The sequence below is a fragment of the Hylaeus volcanicus genome, chromosome 8 (assembly GCF_026283585.1).
Source record: "Hylaeus volcanicus isolate JK05 chromosome 8, UHH_iyHylVolc1.0_haploid, whole genome shotgun sequence".
NCBI classification, from domain to species: Eukaryota; Metazoa; Arthropoda; class Insecta; order Hymenoptera; family Colletidae; genus Hylaeus; species Hylaeus volcanicus.
The window spans coordinates 10,016,523-10,034,873 of NC_071983.1; the positions used below are offsets into that span (position 1 = coordinate 10,016,523).

An 18,351-nucleotide genomic window follows, 5' to 3' on the forward strand; every position below is an offset into this window, starting at 1 on the left:
ACGCGACGGGACGTGACTCGCGACTTGCGCATGCTGTTACTAGGTATATCATGCACCTTGTCTATTTCTTTAACCCTTTCAGAACTGGCGTAAACAATTGAGGACACAAAATTTAAAAATTACTTACACTATCGTTTGGGGCGAATGTGCTTACTTGTGCACATGAAGAAAGACCAGTTTGCCTCGAAAACTACACTATCAGTGTTTTTTTCTTTCTATTTTTTCCCATACTAATCGTAGTCCAAGTTAACCCTAAGAATTAAGTTATATTAGTATAAGGGGAAAAACGTAATTCAGGTCTGAAAGGGTTAACTCGAATGCTGTAGGTGGCTAATAACACGGTTAATAGATTTCGGGAGGTAAACACTGTAATGAAATTCTGCGGCTGTTAAAAGCTATCTTTGGTTGCTGAATTCTTGCCACAGAATTGTATACTAACCTGTAACTACTCCGTGGCCTATTTTGATAGCATCGATATTCTTAGGTTTGAAATGTGGGTGCTTTGGTACCGATACGGTACCAAAGTCAATACAGCAGAGCGTCGATTTTCTGAAATAATAGGAAGATAAAGCATTCCCGATAAACGAGTTTTTGTATAATGAGGTCAGCGATCCAAAGGTTGGAATACTGAATCTTTCCTCTAATGTTTCTTTCGATAATCGATATTTTCGATATCTTCTCACCTTCTCGGAGACATAGGTGCATATATCTTTCTTTCAAGTTTCACTTGGAGTTTTGGTCACGTGGCGCGAAACGTGTTAAAGTTCCGTGTAACGTTAGGCGTGTTGCGTCGTCACAGCAATCTTTACCCCGAGTACAAGCAGACAATTGACTTTGCACGCAGTTTCCCACCACCGACATTCAAAATATTCCTCGTTCCTGGCGATGCGAAAGGTCCGAGCGCCGGTAACGCATGTCTTCGCGCGATCACCCACAAATGACCGTGTGTAACTTCGCGTGGCGTGGCAAGAAGGGCCCGTCGGCGATAAAACCAGTCACGAACATTGTATGCAGGGAAAACATACGATAGCTGCCTTCTGTTGAATTCTGGCGTGTGCACGTGCACGGCGGTCAGTGTGTGGGAGTGCACGTGTGTGCATTACACGGAAGCGTGGAACAATGCAATACCATTCATGGTAAAAGATGAAGCGGTTGAATCATCGCCCGCTTAGATTCTACGGGGTTGTTCGTGCCGATCGCAGGCTCCATTTTGGAGCCGATACGGAGCAATTCGATCGCTCGATACGCTCTGGTAGCAGCTCTTGATCTTTTCATAATTTTCTTCCTTACAACTACGCAACTTTTGCGTCTCTCTTAATATTGCAATTACGGGTGCAACTAGAATTCTGAAGTGTAACATGAAAGACCTTTGGTACGCTTCGGTAGCGGGTCTCGATCTTTTCATAATTATCTTCCTTTCGACTGTACAACTTGGGCATCTCTTAAAAATTGCAATTATGGTGCAACTAGAATTCTGAAACGTAACGCGAACTTTGCCCTATCAGTTCACCGAATGAAATTCGAATTCCTATTTCTCGTTTCGTAACGGACCAATCATAATTATCCCACCGTGCTCACCGATTCTGCTACCGTTGCAAAGCGATTGAATCTACTTACCGCCGATGCTATCGTTCGCGAGATTAGTGGGTTTCAAGACGATAATTGCAGCCACCTGTTAGGCGTGTTAAACCGATGGTGTATATCGTAACAATGTCAGAGGGGAATGCGAATTTATTGAAACGTCAGGCCGCGATTATGCGCTCGTACGATAGAGACGGGCCCCGAGTTGGAATTTCCAGAATCATAGCAATTCCGCGCGGCGGGCACGCGCTCGCTGCAGAGATACGTCCGCGGCCGCTGATTTACAGTGTCGTTGAATAATTATTTAGTGAAACGCCGGTTACACTCGATTTCCCCTTCGACGGGTAAACCGCGCGGCGGGCAGCGATTTCCTATTACCTTCCCCGATGAAATGTCGTGTGCTCGTAGCCGGCGAGAAAACTGCGAAATCGTGTGTTTGTTCGCGTCGGTAGTAATAACGTTGCGGTCTGCGACTAGATAGAGGGAAATAGTCGGACGTGTGTTATAAAGTTACACGCCGATCGCGGTAACGCGATACACTGCACCGGTACCGAGAAACAGTAGTTAAAGATCTCTGGGGGCAGGGAAGGGGCGAAAAAATCCGGTGGCGGTGAAAACGGCATTGGATCTATATGGCCGTGCGCCGTATGGCGAACGCCCGATAAAACTGCGAACTCGATCGCGATCGGTTCACGATCGTTTGCCATTATTCGGTAACGAGCCGACCGCTGCGCGCCGTTGCGTATAGGTTTCGTGGTTCGTGCGTCGTTCGTGTCGACTCGCGAAACGATCATTGAAAGGGCTCGTTTCGTCTTTATGTTCCTAAATTATATAACGATTCGCGAATCAACGCTGGTATTTTATACATGATAAGGAGGTCGCACTTGGACGTTGCTGAGGAATACAGTACATAGTTTAATCCTTTTAGAGTTGATTTACTTTTTTTCCCCCCGTACTAATGTAATTTAATTTTTAGGGTTAACTGGGACTAAAATTAGTATGGAAAAAATGTTTAAAAAATCCTATTAGTGTAGTTTTCGAGGAAAACTGATCTTTCTTCGCGTGGACAAATAAGGACATTCGTCCTAAACGAAAGTGTCGCTAATTTGTAAATTTTGTGTTCTCAACTATGGACGTTGGGTCTGAAAGGGTTAACTGAAGCGCATAAACTTTGATGAAACTTTGCGTATGGTAAGTGTAGACATTAATCGTGTGTTACATACAAGGGGTGAAAACTGCCCTTGAAGATACCCTGTCTACCTACGACGTTTAATTTTCAAAAAATCTTGAATCTTATGGCTAGTCAGGTAAACATGACTCGAAGTCTCTCTTCTTACAATGGACTCTCGACCACGCCTAACATGTTAATTTCACTCCGAATAGATTTTTCGCGAATGGTTCGCTTTCACTTATTCTCCTCAAACATGCGCGCGTGTTCCAATAAAGCCACTCCAGTCCCCCCTCGTAAACTTAATTCGATATAAAAGACTGCGAATAGTTTACACCCAAAGCATATAACACATTTAAGAAATTTCATTCCGTTTCCTGCTACCATTGTAACACTCGCATAGGTGCGTCCGTAGACGATTCAAGGACCACTGGAAGCATTACTACCGGTATTTATTAATAGACTTGGTTGCGATTTTCTCGACAATCGCCGGAGCAAATTCCAAGTATTTACAGCTCGCTATCGCGTCTATTGTCAATTAACTTCGCATCGCGGCTGTATCTGATCCGTCAGACAGGCGTTCGCCATATGATGAAATCAAGCGACAATTAATCACGGAAAAAGTATTCGGGGTGACCACGTCATCGCGGTTACAATCACTTTTTTTTAATTACATCCGTAAACCGAACTCCCTGGTGACCTGTGCATTCGTATGCGCGTGATTTGTTCGAGCGGTTGCTTTTTGTTCGATGCACTTTAGACAATTATGTACGGATCGTTGCATTTATTCGCATCGTTACTATTTATAATATTAAAAGATATTTATTCTGAATCGATCAAAATCAAAGATTCTATGTTAATTTACAATTCAGCTGTAATTAATTTTTTGTTCACAAAGTGGACATGCACACTTTCAAGATCACCTGCTCGATTAAGTTCTACATCGTCTCCCAACAATTTAATCCTCCATGGGCCGAATTTTTGTTCTGCGAACAACTTGCAAGGCGTTTACTTTGATATTTTAAGGTAATGGTGTTGTCAACGGTCATCAATAGCGTTATTGGTTATCAGAGATATTATATATATAATTAATATTATACGTATACGCATTCGTGTAAAAGAACTAAAACTGTTTGATATATTAGGGTGTGACCTGACAGTTACACGTGCTCATAGAGGGTTAACTATCCTTATCAACAGAATTATTGACACTACTTAACACTAAACCTACCGAATTCATTTGTAACTATTCTGTTTACCGTGTTACCGTGGTAAACTATCCTTGTCAAAAGAATTATTGACACTACTTAACACTAAACCTACCGAATTCATTTGTAACTATTGTTACCGTGGCAAAACAACTGACTATTTTTAAAGACACTTTTTTTAATGAAATGCAAAAGTATTTTACTTGGAGAAATATAAACCAGAAGTAAACAGGACACTACAATTAAATTATTAATTATTATTACTGTTGGATGTAATAAATTTGTTACCTAATCATAAGTAATTATTTGTGTAAATTATTTACGACTCGCATATATTATGTATTTTTTACACTTCTATAAAATACATAATATATGCGAGTATATATATATTTTACTTGGAACTAAATTGAATAATGCATGAAACAATTGTATATTCATTCCACAAATCGATGAACTCCATAAAACAAAAAGTTGAGAAGTTTTATGAAAATATCTACATTGTTTTTTAAAATTCCCTTTATAATATAAATTCAAATAAATATCGTAGAATCCATAAATACAGATGTATCTTTCATCTAACGGTATATAAAATTGATAAGAAAGTATAGCCAAAAAATAATCGTCAGTAATGTTACAATTTTTATGTATCTGGTGGAGTTAACCATTTCTTCAGTTAACGGCTTATATAATTCATATATTGCATACAAGAACTGTATACAAAAGTTTGAAAACGGTCATTCCACCAGTTTTGATAGGTTTAGTGTTAAAACACCATTGCTCTAGCCAGTTTGCGGACTCGACTCGCGAATATCCTATCGCGAGGATCTTGCTTGTTTTCGTTAGCCATTCGCAATAACAGCTCGACATTACGCGCGCATGAACGTCGTTACTCCATACAGAGTGATCCTCGAGCGTGTCGAATCGTTGGATCGCGATTTTGGAAGCATTTGGAATAGCGCCAGCGTTCGGCGAACATCCGTCGTCCGCAAGTGGATCGTGCGGGGCGGATCGCGATCCGAGTGAAATTAAGAAAACACGGGGTACAGAGATCGAATGGCGTTCGGCCAACTATTCCGTGGCAAACTCAAATGTTTACGCTCGCGAATTTCGCGGGTTGCTTCGAAACGCTTTGCTTATTACCATCTGCGCGCTGGATGCTCCGTTCGAGGTGTCGTTAATTTTGTAACGTTTCGCCTCGATCTGGCCAGCTGTGAAACAACACGCTAACATTGTGAACGATGGACTCTGCTTTCCTGGGAACTCGAACAACCAGAATTCCGCGTCGTTATTATTTTAACGTCTTTATCGCGCAATTAGAGGAAGTGAACGTTGGACAGAAAGTTATAGGCGAAAACTGTTCAAAGCGTTTGATGGAAAGAGCGCGAGTCGAGGTTACGTCTTTCTCAAGGGAATGAATATTTTAGGTTGATCGTTTGAATGCGACCGAACTAGTTATGGCAGGCGTGTCAATCTCATTTTGGCTCGAGGGTCAGTTTACGCTTTGCTACCGTGTCGCGGGTCGACGATGTATAATTATTTTGCGACGATCGAAAGTATTTCAAAGACCACCTTTCAGCCGTACGGCTACCACTCATTACTCCGTCATATCCCGAGTATGGGATCATCGAGAAAAAAATCATTTCCACGAACGCAAGGGAAAACTAGAATTACACTTTCATTTTATTAAAGATATTGAGTTGTCCAGAAAGTTCGTGGAAATTTTTATGAAAAATTCAAAGTAACATTTGAATTTTTATATATATTTATTGAATTACATACAGTCAGACCCATAATTATTCGTACCTTATATGTCTATCAAAGAAATCTGTCTGAATTAAATGATAGCTTTGATGTATTTAAATAAATGTTTCATTATAAATATGTACGCGAATATACTTTACAGTTGTATGTATTTATAACGAAATATTTATCTATAATGTTTTTATAATGAATTCGCGCCCTTGGTCACACATGCGAACCTTTAGTTTTTTATAAGTATAATTACTGTTAATAACAAAAAGAACAAAAATTTGATAATAACAAAAAAAATCGTCCCTGAAGAGGACATTGGACTTTCCAGACAACTCAATATTTTTAGACATCTAAAAATCTCTGGTACAGTCTCGATCTTCCAGGTGCTTTATCGTTAAAAAAAATAAAACTATTTATATATCAGATCATTCTAAAAGCTCAGGCCTTTTATATAAAAAATGTGATCTCTGGTAGATTCCAACGTTCGATGTTTACTGTTTACTCTTCCATCTTTAGGAAGTTAAGAGACTTGCTCCGAGTGTTCTGCAAGTAATAGCAACAAATAGCGTAGTAGTCTAAGTACAGCGGGAAAACGACTTTAAACGCGGCGTTTATTAAAGATTTTGGAGCGAAGCCAGACACTCGGCGAGGATAGAACTTGCCCAGTGAATTCCCTGGTCCTTTGTCTGGTAAACGAGCGAATATTATTGCTGGAATCTATACGAGCGGCTCGGTTTCTAAAACGGTCCACGGTGTTTCTCTTCCGGGCATAAACACGGCGTGCCACCCTGTACCATACTTAGACTGCGTTCTCTTAAGCAACGCAGTTGATCAAAGTTGCATTCTTCCGAGCGTCGAAATTCACGCGATTATCGGGATAATCGATCCGATAAGAAGGGACCCCAATTACGCAACGTATCTCTGTTATCATTTGTCCATGATTGATCTCTCGTCTATTCTTTATCGATGATTCACTTTGTCTGAGAGATAGCCATTCTATTTTAAGATAAGAAAAAACCCCAGGTATACAGTATATCTTCGCTACCGTTTGACCACGATTGATCCCACGCGTATCTTTCCTCGATGATACGCTATGTCGAGAGATGTACCCTATCCTGCTTCCGTTTGAACTTGTTCTTAGCAAACCAGATTATTTACATGTCCACGCAACTTAACGAACAAAGTTGACATGCGAGTATTATCCAGCTTGCATTTTCGTATTAAGATCAACCGTAAAGTTTTAACGATGCTGCTACATTTAGCACGTTACAAACATCGGGATCGTGGCCGGAAACTCTGATAAAATCGATTCCCCTCCAACAGTTTGTCACTCTGAAAAAAAACACGTCAACTTTGCCGAGATTTTGCTCGTCGTAGTTGATTTAACGAGCTTGTTAAATGGTTCGACCGGTTTGTTATAGTAATGTATCGCGCAACAGTGTGACGAGAATTTCTGTTCCGACATAGTGATCGCGTTTCTGCTACCTGTGCATCCTGAAACTCGCGTAAAGCTGCAGGAACATTTACACGCCGTAAACCTTGCGATTTCTAATCTTTATTTCGATCCAGGAACGCCACTCCCTGCGATAGGCTATGAATACTCGTCGAATATATTTTATATATTCGAATGGTATTCGAGTAATCCAGGAGATGTTTGGGAAACAGTCGTTGGGAATTATATAGTCTAATTAATGGCTAACAGTTATTAGGTGCGGTCATTAATTCTTTACCTTCCCATGCAATTATTTGAGCCGTTCATTGTACGAATGGATTAACTCCACAAAACAAAAAGTTGAGAAATGCGATGAAATGGCCTGTGAAATGAATTGTTTTCTATTCAATGGCTAATAAAATTTTGTCGTTTAATGGTATTAATCTTTATTATTCAGGAAAGTTATTATAAATATAAAAAGTGACGACTATACCAAGTGCTTTAGCACTTAAATTTAAGATTTTTCAAAAACTTTTTACAATCACAATCGTAAGTACGGCACGTTACGGTTAACGTTTAAATTGTAACGTGCAATTACGATTAACGATTGCATTTGTAATTTAAATTATTGATTCCCAAGTACTGGTGAACATGTATACATTCTTTCCCGTAGCAATATTCAAAGCATACTCACTTTATCAAGCCTTACCCTGTGTACGCGTCTTATCAATCCCGACGTGTGTATTTAGAACGAGAATTTTTTAACGGAAACGTATGCGAGAGGCGGCGGTTTATTCCGATCGAATCGAAGACGATTCGAACGTCTTTTCGCGAAGTCACGTTGCTCGTAATGATAGCGCCGGTTATTTTTAGCGATCGTTATTACGTCCATTGAAAAAAGAGCGTGCACGTGTCGCGGCGGTGTGCACGAAATCTACGTAACATGTTGCATCGATCTCGCCTCGTCGTGCAATTTATTACAACGAAACATCATCTATCTTTGCACAATTGCATTAATTGTTCTAATTGTAACCACTGAAACGAAAGAAATTCACCTCACTCGTTGGGAAATTTCAGTAGCTTTATACTTTCCATAGGGATCGAAATATTTCAATGAAAATTGCCGGAAATACAGCTCAAAGTATATACTTTCAATACACGTACGAGATATTTGTATCATACGTTTAGTAATAGTAGTAGCAGGAATCTCTTTATTTCATTATCATCTCGATATAGAAAGGGTTAACGCCTCCCATTCATACGATACACTTCATTATATCAACCTTATTCTAGTTGAAAATTTGTATCCTTCTTATTCCTACTACACAGTCTTTGTCAACAAATCTTAAATTTCTAATCTGAGGTCGTAACTTCAAATTATATCCTATTATTTATTCTTCCTATTCCCTTTATCAAACGTTTAGTACAAATAAACAAAATTCTTAAACGCGTAACCGTTTTATGGTAAAATTCGAAAGATATGCCCGCCGAATAGCTTTCGATTCGATTATCTTCGCAGTCGGTATATTCCTTCGTGAAAAAAAAAAAATACGTATAAGGACACATTTGCACATAATTGCGACGCGGAAGGTTCCCCAGGAGGAATTGGTCGTTGGTCGCAAACAGGGAACAATGCGTGCGTTGCCGATTTGCATATCACGTTTTTATCAGCGCACCGCGAACACATGTTTTCAACAGACCTCGCACGTTTGATCTTGAAAAGTTGCTCGATACTTCACACGACTCGAAGACACTCGTATAATATGCACGTTTCACTTCAGCGCCCTACCTAGCCGATTAATTATATCCTACAATATCGCGAAGCATGAATACGAAGTGACGTAGAATTGCCAGGTAGAAAGTGGAAAATACGTAGGATCACGTCAGTGGCGAGCAGCTGTGGATTTTGAAATGACGTAGCAGTGCGTCAATGGGCGCGAACGTGTTAATTAGCTCGAATATTGGAAAGGTACATCGAAACTTTGGATACGACCAATCGAGTCGATAATCCTCCAACGTAAGGAAATCCGCGGTTGGTACGGACCTGGGATCACGCAACAATGTGACAAACTCGCATTTTTCCGAAACAGTTATGGAATGCAGTGTGCGAACTTGTCTCGTGACACGCACGTCCGATTAATTTATTTCGCGATACACGCGTAATTTGTTGCATCCTCGCGACTCTCCCGGTGCTTTTTCATCCGATCGTGGTTGCATAATTAATCGATGGAACGGGTAAATTAACAGACCGCAGGTTTAGTAATTAGAGTTTGTCTTATTTTGACGAATCGGTCTTTTTGCGGGAGCTCTCTTACATGATTATCGCGAACGTTTTTCTGATTTATACGTACCCGGCTTATGTAAATGCGTGACTATTAATATTCGCATTTAATCGAACAGACGCGCCTGTACCTTTATTTATCGAGACGGTTATCTTTCGCGCGAACCGGAGGCGTGATCGGTGCGCAGGAATCGAACGTCGACGCGCAGGACAAAGTGAATATTTCACCTATTCGTTACGTCCACGTCCATTGTCGAGGCATTCCAATTGGGTGTCGATAAAAATCAAACGAGTATGCTGGATCGGTACACGGCCCTCTGATTATAGGCGCTGGACGAGCAGAACTATTTTTTTATTTTTATTACAACTACGCTTGGTCCAGAAAAATCGACAAAGTATATGCTTCATTTAAAAAATATTAGTCTTCTGTAATATTCTTCTATAGAATGTATAATTGAGGCCTTGAGAACCAGAGTGGTCTAATTGTAAGTAACATGTTTTAAAAAATTGAATTATGGCCTAAAGCGCATAGCTGATAGGATGTTTTATAAAGCCAAAGTGACGTATGTTTAATTTCCTCAATCATTAACGGATGGCAGCATGGAACTGTAATGAATTTTTGGCAAATAGGTCCAATTTCTCTTTATGACTCAGTAACATAATTTTGTAGATAGGTTACTCTGGTTCTCATGCGCCTCAACTGTCCTCACCTCACGTTGCCCGATTGAATTTTTGTGACGGTATCGGGAATGCTGATATTTCTTTATGAAAATTAACACGAATATTGTTCAAAGTGCGTACTTTTAATGTGCTTATGAAGCATTTAGTGTCGTCAAAAGAAATTTCCAAAAACATGAGCATTGTTTACGGCTCAAAAGGTGTTCCCTTTCGACGCAAAGACCTAGAGCCAGCCTGTAACAGGACATGCATTCGTTTGTAAATTTAAATGGCTGTGTAATCTGACTGACACGATTTGGCTACTGTTACGGCGAACCTTGCGCTGTAATTTTAAATTAGTACACAGAGGCGGTGAGTTGTAAACGATCCATAGATACGAGCGCGCGTATCGAGGTATCCTGTGGTGACCAACGGAGCCACACCCCTGAACGTTTACAGTAGTAACGTGATATATTATATCGGCACGAAACACTCTAATGTACTGTGTAGCTGCGATAATGACAATGCCCACGCGTGCACATCTTGTACAACATGTATATATGCATATCGTTCTTCAATTACCCCTTGTAACACGATATACTGTAGAAAATGAGGCGCGTTAGTACCCGTATTACACGTATCGCGTGCGGAAAACAAACTGATACATGGACGACCGTGTTTCGAGAACGGTTCCTCTCTCGTGCCATTCATTTTCTACTCGATTCCATTCGCATCGACCATTATCGACGATTAGTCGGAGATCTACAGCTTTAGGCTAGACGTGGATCAGTGTGATCTGTCACTTCTCAGGAACATGAGTCCTTATCCTATATGAACACAGACAGAATTTATTGTATCAGGTCGTATCATATGTTTGAACCACAGATTGTGTTTATAAATATTTCATAAGGGACTACAGAAATTTTATAGTGATGACTTTGGCAGGAAGATAGGAAGAGATCGTAAAGAGGATGGTTATATTTTGTTCATGTACGTATACAAGATTCTCTAAAATTCTCAATCGGCCAGAGATATTACGTAACTAAGACGTACACGTCATCTTGTGAACAAACTAAAATGATTTGGTGAAAGGACAATATATTAAGTCTACCGAGAAGTTCTGTCCGTTCTGGTTACAACAAGCTTTTAACAAGTCCACGCATATTCATTAAAAACGATATTAAATCATTCATTATGCAATCTTGCAATCATTCTGGCAAGATGTCATGAATAATGATAAAAATGATATTATTCAATAAAATTTATTCAAGGTATGAGAAATTTATTATTTTGTGTTATTCTAAAAGTGGACAGAACTTTTTGACCAATATTACCGCATGACCTGAAAGTTACACGGGTTCATAGAGGGTTAATAATTAAAAATCTCTCGATTAATTATCGCCCCAGGCAGAAGATGAAGGTTTGGTAGGAATATAATCCAGAAGAATTCCAACGGGAGAGTAGGGTTATCACTGTTTATCTAAACGATATGCACCGCGAGTGTTGACCCTGGGTTGCGTAAACGCATGCCTGACGCATACCATCGACCAGCCGCTAGCCGATTTGACTTCCTGCGTCGCGATCCATGCCGATCGTGAGCGCGATCGTCTCTACGAAAAAGGCAGTGGAAACGCGTTAGAAAGAGGACCAGTTCCCGTATATTCCGAGACACCATTAAGGAGACACCTCGGTGTCCCGCGATGTGTTACAGCGGAAGTCGCCGGTTGGGGGGCCTCATCTGTTCTGTTTTGTTCGCCATTCTCCACGAAACGTTGATTGAAAGGTGTCAACGAGTTCCTTGGATCGCCGCGTAACACGGTGACACACACAGGGTGATTTCTAATCACGCGCTGATACTTGCAATCTGGAGCAGAAAATGAGAATAGTATTATGCGCGAGGTGTCTCGCTCTGACCAGAAACAGGACAACGGGGTCGCGTACGCACCGGTTCAATAAAATTTAGCAAATCAGAATGTTGGTCATTCATAAATATATCTTTTAAGCGTGTTTATAAATGTTAGAAATTTCTTCTTTTAAGGTTGAGAAAGAAATGTAGCACTTGCGTGTAACACGCAGTGTTTATTGTAGCGATTTATTCACTCTTAACGTACACACGCAGTGTATCCGCGGACCAGCATAAATTTAGCAATGCTTGTAATGATTATGATATAAAATGCGAAGGAGGATGCTCGAAACTAAACGACCCGTACTTGGCTGCGTCATTTACTCGGACTAAAATACCAATCGGTCCATTCCAACAATAAATAAGGTATCGCCTCCATGTGTTTGCACTTTAACCCTTTGCACTCCGAATTTTCTGATTTCGATACAGTTTTGTCGAATCTCGCTCAACACGGGATCTCAAAGGGTTAACAGTTTGCAGCAAAATTTGAAAGATTGCATAGGCGCGCGTGTATATTTCTTTCTCTTACATAGATTGTAGCCTTGAACTTCAAACCGTCAGGACAATGCACGAGCTTGTTATAACCTGCAGCTTACTCAGGTGAAACTGAATGCTCAAAATGCTGTGTCACCACGACGATCCATTGTACAAGATGACAATCGGCTGATTGCCATGCTGTTTTAATTTGTTTCTGACAGAAGAGCAGTGCGAGCTCTAATTATTCTAATCGTGGCGTCTTTTTCGTGGTAGATAACAGCTAGAGCTAGAATCGTTTAGAGTGTCGGCATATCTTCTCCTAATTATTTGTATCTGAAAAACACCTTGGAGATTGGCATTTTAGATCCTTCATCACTAAGGTGCAAAAAATGAAACCAAAGCGATACGCGTGCTAAGTTATCGATTAGGAACGATTTATCCGAAGGTACCAAAGGGTAACGGCACTTATAAATAATGTATGCGGCTCGCCAAACGTAGCTATTCTTAGCGTTTTATCGGGCTGAATTTGCTTTACGTATCGTGCCCGCGTTTAAAAGATTCTGTTTGCTTTTACGAGCACTCGTGGTAATATAACGGTCCCGTAGCGAAAATAAATTTAACACGGGAAGATCGCCTGGTGCGTTGCAGAAAATTGTTGCTCACCTTTCAGCTAATTTCGTCTAGTCGTTGGTAATTGTAAAGTTTCACAGAAACGTACGATAACGCGGCATTCTTTACTTGAAATTCTTGTTTATGATCATCTTTGAGCGTCGCTATCTTCGCGCCCGACCTTGCGAGAAACGTTTCTCGATATTCGTACTGTATCAACATCGTTAATACTAGGTGGGTCGTTCGCTATCATTATTTTCGTGACACGAATAGCCCGATTCGAGAAACACGATCTTTGCCCTCAAATATGGGCGTGACACCGTTTACGAAACCGTGTTCTCTTGTTTAACGACACGACTGCGATACGCTTTAAGCCATTCTTGTGTACCCAACGCTGTGTACACTGCGTCGATACGATTCGTCCATTAGCTACATTTAGGGAAACATCGAGGACGGGACGAAACGCTCGGGGGAGCGTTTGGTTGCAAACGTGTCTCCAAAAGTGTGCCAGCAAGTATATATTTAAAAGTGAAAGAGTCTCTTGGGTCGATTAATATTAATCTGCGGGATCGACTGTTGCCGTTATGTCGACGGGGATCCGTTAAATCTTATTAGAAATTCGAAGAGTTTTCATTGTCGAGTGAAACGCGTTTCGAGCGTTTATGAGAACCATGCTCTCTCGCGTCTACAAGACGTTAATTGGATTTCAAACAGTATCGCGAATACAAAACAGTGGTAGATCGTCAATTGAATTCGTCGATAGAATTCCAGCTGAATCTCTATCCGTTTCTATCGATCATTTTCAAATGCGGAGTAGGTATAACTGTTTCTCAATTATTATTTTTTTTTATATTTCGTCTAAAACGAATTTCCCAGCAAGAAGATCATTCGGCAGTTGGACCATATTGCTTGCTTAGTAACGCGTACAGACGATACGTCAACGGTGCAAACATTGACGAAAACAATTTCCAGTCTTCGACGACCATTCAGAAGATCTGCGATTCAAGGAAAGACCACGACGATTAAACTTAAAAATTAACCAACCTTGTAAGTCAAATTTGCACCGTGTCTTCAAAAGAACCTAAATATTTAAACCCAGAAACTACGCACAAACAGCCTCCAAAGTTATCGCTAAACCGCGGATGTTTATGCAAATTCGTACTTTTACGGATTCAGATAAAAAATTGAAATTTAAATGAAAGCGCGTCTTATCTTCTAAACGGTATAATATGTATTTCATTCTTGACATTTTATGTATTTTTGCATTCATGCATATCCTCGTACATCGTCCCACATAAACATCGTAATCTACTGATTACCCTAAATCGATTTACGAAATTCGAAACTTTCGCTGGCTTTCGGCGACGATTTCGTCCGAGTCCTCTTTTGTCGCGATGCGTCATTCCGCGGCTGCGTCGACGCATCTTCGTCGCGACGTCTCAGCGTTGTCTCGAGGCGTCGAATAAATCCGCGCCGCTGACTTTCGCCGGGCGGTCATAATTAAATCCGAGTCGGAAACGTGAAACGAGTCGAAAGTTGCGCGCGGCTCGGTTGGTGAATGACACCATGCATCACGTGGAGAAGACGTCTTTATTGTCGCAGAGGTCGTTATAGGCTAGCGCTCGGAGTCGCCTACGGAGTTCGCAGGTCTGCGTTACGTAATCGCAACAGGTGTGTCCCCCGGCCACGTGTTCCCGTCGCGTTTCTCGAGGCTTGAACGCGGAATCGTTCCGCGTCGTGAGGCAACTGCGTTATTTTTCCACGGAATCGGTCGCGTTGCGACACTTCGTTCGGCATTGTCGCTTCTCCCCGCTGTATCAATAACGCGCCGATCTGATCGCGATACAGTGGTTCTCACACCTGATGCCACGTTATAAGAAACTAAAATCGGTATTTCTTAACACGTTGACTGCCAACTCGAGACTATTGAAGATTACATAACTTAACCCCATGTCATACGATTTACTCTGGGGTCTCGTGTGCCATAAATAGGTATAAAATTCTTCATGCGTGTTTATACGACTTGTCTGACTCGTGCTTTTCATGTTCGACTCGAATTCCTTACCACGTGTCTAACGCGTTGTTATAGGCTGTTGAAATAAGCTAAGGAATTCACATGTTTCTGAAAACTCTATATCCGATACATATATGTATATAATTCAACAGTCTCCTTAAATGCACAAGTTTCTCTACGATAAATGGACAGTAAAATGATGCAGGATCGGATATCTCGATGAGACAATGCTAATGCAACGATCAAACTTTTTTTATTATTACCGTTTTTGTTGTAAAACTGTTACCATCATATTCCTGACATTTTTCTGATTAAAACGATACCAAACACGACGTAATTCGCAACATATTTACTACATATTGTCTCACCGAAATAATCCCGGTGTTGGTCGCCATTCTCGCTTGTCGCTCCGTTCTCTTCTTCATTCGCTGTCCTTCTCTACACTCGAAGTTTGTTGGCAAAACATTAGAAGATACAGTACCGACTGAATGAGGCATGCAAAATCGGAGACCCAAAACATTGCACTCGAGTGTTTTTATGTGTTTACACTTGACTCGGAGTCGAGCGTCGAACGTAGGAAAGGACAGATAGTGAAAGAGAAAGAGGTCCGAGAAAAAAAAAATACTCGACAGAAGCGCATCAATCGGTGAAGATCATATTACACCGGTGGTCGGGGTTACTCGGGCGAAACTACGGGCAAAAGAAATATGAATGGGCTGGCAGCGGAGGGGTGGGTATCTAAGAGACGTACAAGGTGTCCCAGCCTAAGTGAAAAAGGGCTCTAACTCCAAAACTATCGGCCGAATACAACATTTCAAATATGGAAATTGCATGGTAAAACGAGACTCATGTTTTAGCGCGAAGGAATTTTTGTTAACTTTGTTATTTAACGTGATATGATGGTCAACTTTCCTTTTTCGAATGGAATTATATATTTTTTGTTATACCGTGCGATAGTACTTTTCAAGACGAATTCATTAAGCTTTAATGTTTTTACCCGATTTTTATTAGTTTTCAAGCTATGACGCTTCAAAGTTTGCTAATTTTTAAGGAGAAAACTCGGGCGGTCCCATTGATGCATGTAAGCACTATGCGATTCTTGAAATCGATACGGAGGGTCTCGTTTGGGATTCTAGGCCTAACGAAGGAAAATGGCAAGAATCCCAATATTCTGGGACTATGGTACCAGGGACCAGGTACTAAGAAGTGCAAGTTCTGTCCCCGTACCTTGTTACCTGGTCAGTTCCAATCGTACGCCCGTCCGAATACCACCTAGAATATCTTGTATACTTTCTTCCACCGTTTGCTCTTTTAAATATATACAATTATTTACACTGTATTCGGGTACGTTATTTTTACGATAACTCCTTCAACGTAGGCGAAACGGTTAACACTTGTCCTAGTATTTAATTTTTTTAACCTTGATCAAATTCTAAAATCCTATCAAGATTTATTTCCATCACTGCCTCACCTGTGAAGAAATTGAAAGACCTGTCACACCATTTCTGAGTGACATGGTGACCAACGCGTTAGGATTGTATCTAACGTCTCCAGACCAAGATAACCATTACCCCGCATGGGTTTCTTGAGCTTTGCGATCTAAAGAGCTCTATTTCAAAAACTGTAGAATACCATTAATCCTTATTCCGCCATGGAGGCATCGTGACCATCGCCTCCAAAGAACTCAGCTCGGAATCAACTGACATTCGAGACCTTCCCAAACGTCGAGAGGCAGTCGTAAATCATCCAACTGCTCCTATCAAGTGGCTCTCGAAATAATTCTGAAATTAGACGGATGACTCGCGCGTTCATCGGAAGATCGTTCCGCAGCCGTGATTTATGGCGGCCTCGGGCACATCGCTTCCTCAAAATCGTTTTCTCAAGACCGCTTCCGCGAAACGTAGGGAAGTCGCGATTCCGCGTGCACGGAGATCTTCCCGATTGACGCACGCCGATGCAAACGAATTGGATCGATCGTCGAAGTAGGCGTAGTAAGATCGTTCATAGACGCTGCGGGCGATCGATCGCATCATTACCGCGTGTTATTCGCGGTCTCGTTTTTTCCGGGGATTACTATGTTTCTGACGTAATGTTTCCTGGAGATCATTGATATCCGATCCACGTGATAATAGCTGAACGCGCGCAGCGGCTTGACTCATTTTTAATCTAGCAGTTAAGAGCAAGGCTGTGTCGGAGATCTATATTAAGGAAGATCTCTTTATTGTTGTAATAGTAATAAGGAAACGATAAAGGGATTTAGCGATAGACGTTGCTGTTAAAACCAACCTTGAGTAGTAAAAGGTGTAGTAAATATTAAATCTAAATACTGACAGGTACAATCATGAAATCTTTACGAGTGGTAGGGAGGAATGGCAAGGTCGGAAGCGTCTCCTATAGAGTCACCGAGGTGTAGTTATTCTCCAAGGTAAGGAGTCCTGGAACGAAACTCTGTTGCTTAGTTAGCGGAGGTGGAGTATCCGGCGTTGCTTCGCGACTAGTCAGCCCGAGGGACATTAAACCGAGGATGCGCGATCAAATTTAATAATAATTGAATTTCAAATGGAATGCAGGTTTCACGAGGAAAATTTGGATCGATAGGAAGTCGTTGGCGTCGTGTTGGACGAGTGGTTCGCGCGTTATATCGTTTTAGGGATATCAGTTATTATTAGCCTCGCACAGATGGCATACGCGATGACTCAGTAAGTGCTGTCCGATGATAAGTGCATTCAGTCGCGACGATAGCGTCGCAACGGTTCTTCTAAGTCAAACACTTGTATCTCGGTAGATGAGTTTATCGAATTATTAAAAGTGGAGTCGGATAAGTTACTGAAAACGCGTGGCACTTGGACGGCTGTTAGCTTCGATGGGCGTTAACGTCAACTTTATTCGCAAAGTGCTATTCGATCAACGTGTTAATCACTGGTGACCATCGAGCGTGGTAAGGTACAATAATTATTTAGCGACTGTGGACTGCTTAATGAGCATCCTTGGAATGCAGTAATTCGACCGTGGTTTGAGGAATAATTTGTATTCAAATGGGTCAAAACATACAGCACCTTACCACCCTTTTCCAACTTAACCAGTCGGGGGTGCGATAATTTTAACAGTTAGCTCTCTGTTGTATAGTTTATAGAGCAGGCGGTTACTTAACCCATTAAGCTACAATTTAGGCTCCAATACACCAACAATACACCACCGGCCGGGCTCGTGATTATCAATTTTGACCCGAATATCCGATCACGAGTCTCACACGTAGTTGTAGCTTAAGG

At 41.1% G+C, this 18,351-nt stretch overlaps 1 protein-coding gene across 2 annotated transcripts in view; it reads left to right on the forward strand.

Annotated features, from left to right (window-relative positions):
- Positions 1–18,351, forward strand: part of LOC128880961 (receptor-type guanylate cyclase Gyc76C-like) — a 72,001-nt gene that overhangs the window by 11,538 nt on the left and 42,112 nt on the right. The window lies entirely within an intron of this gene.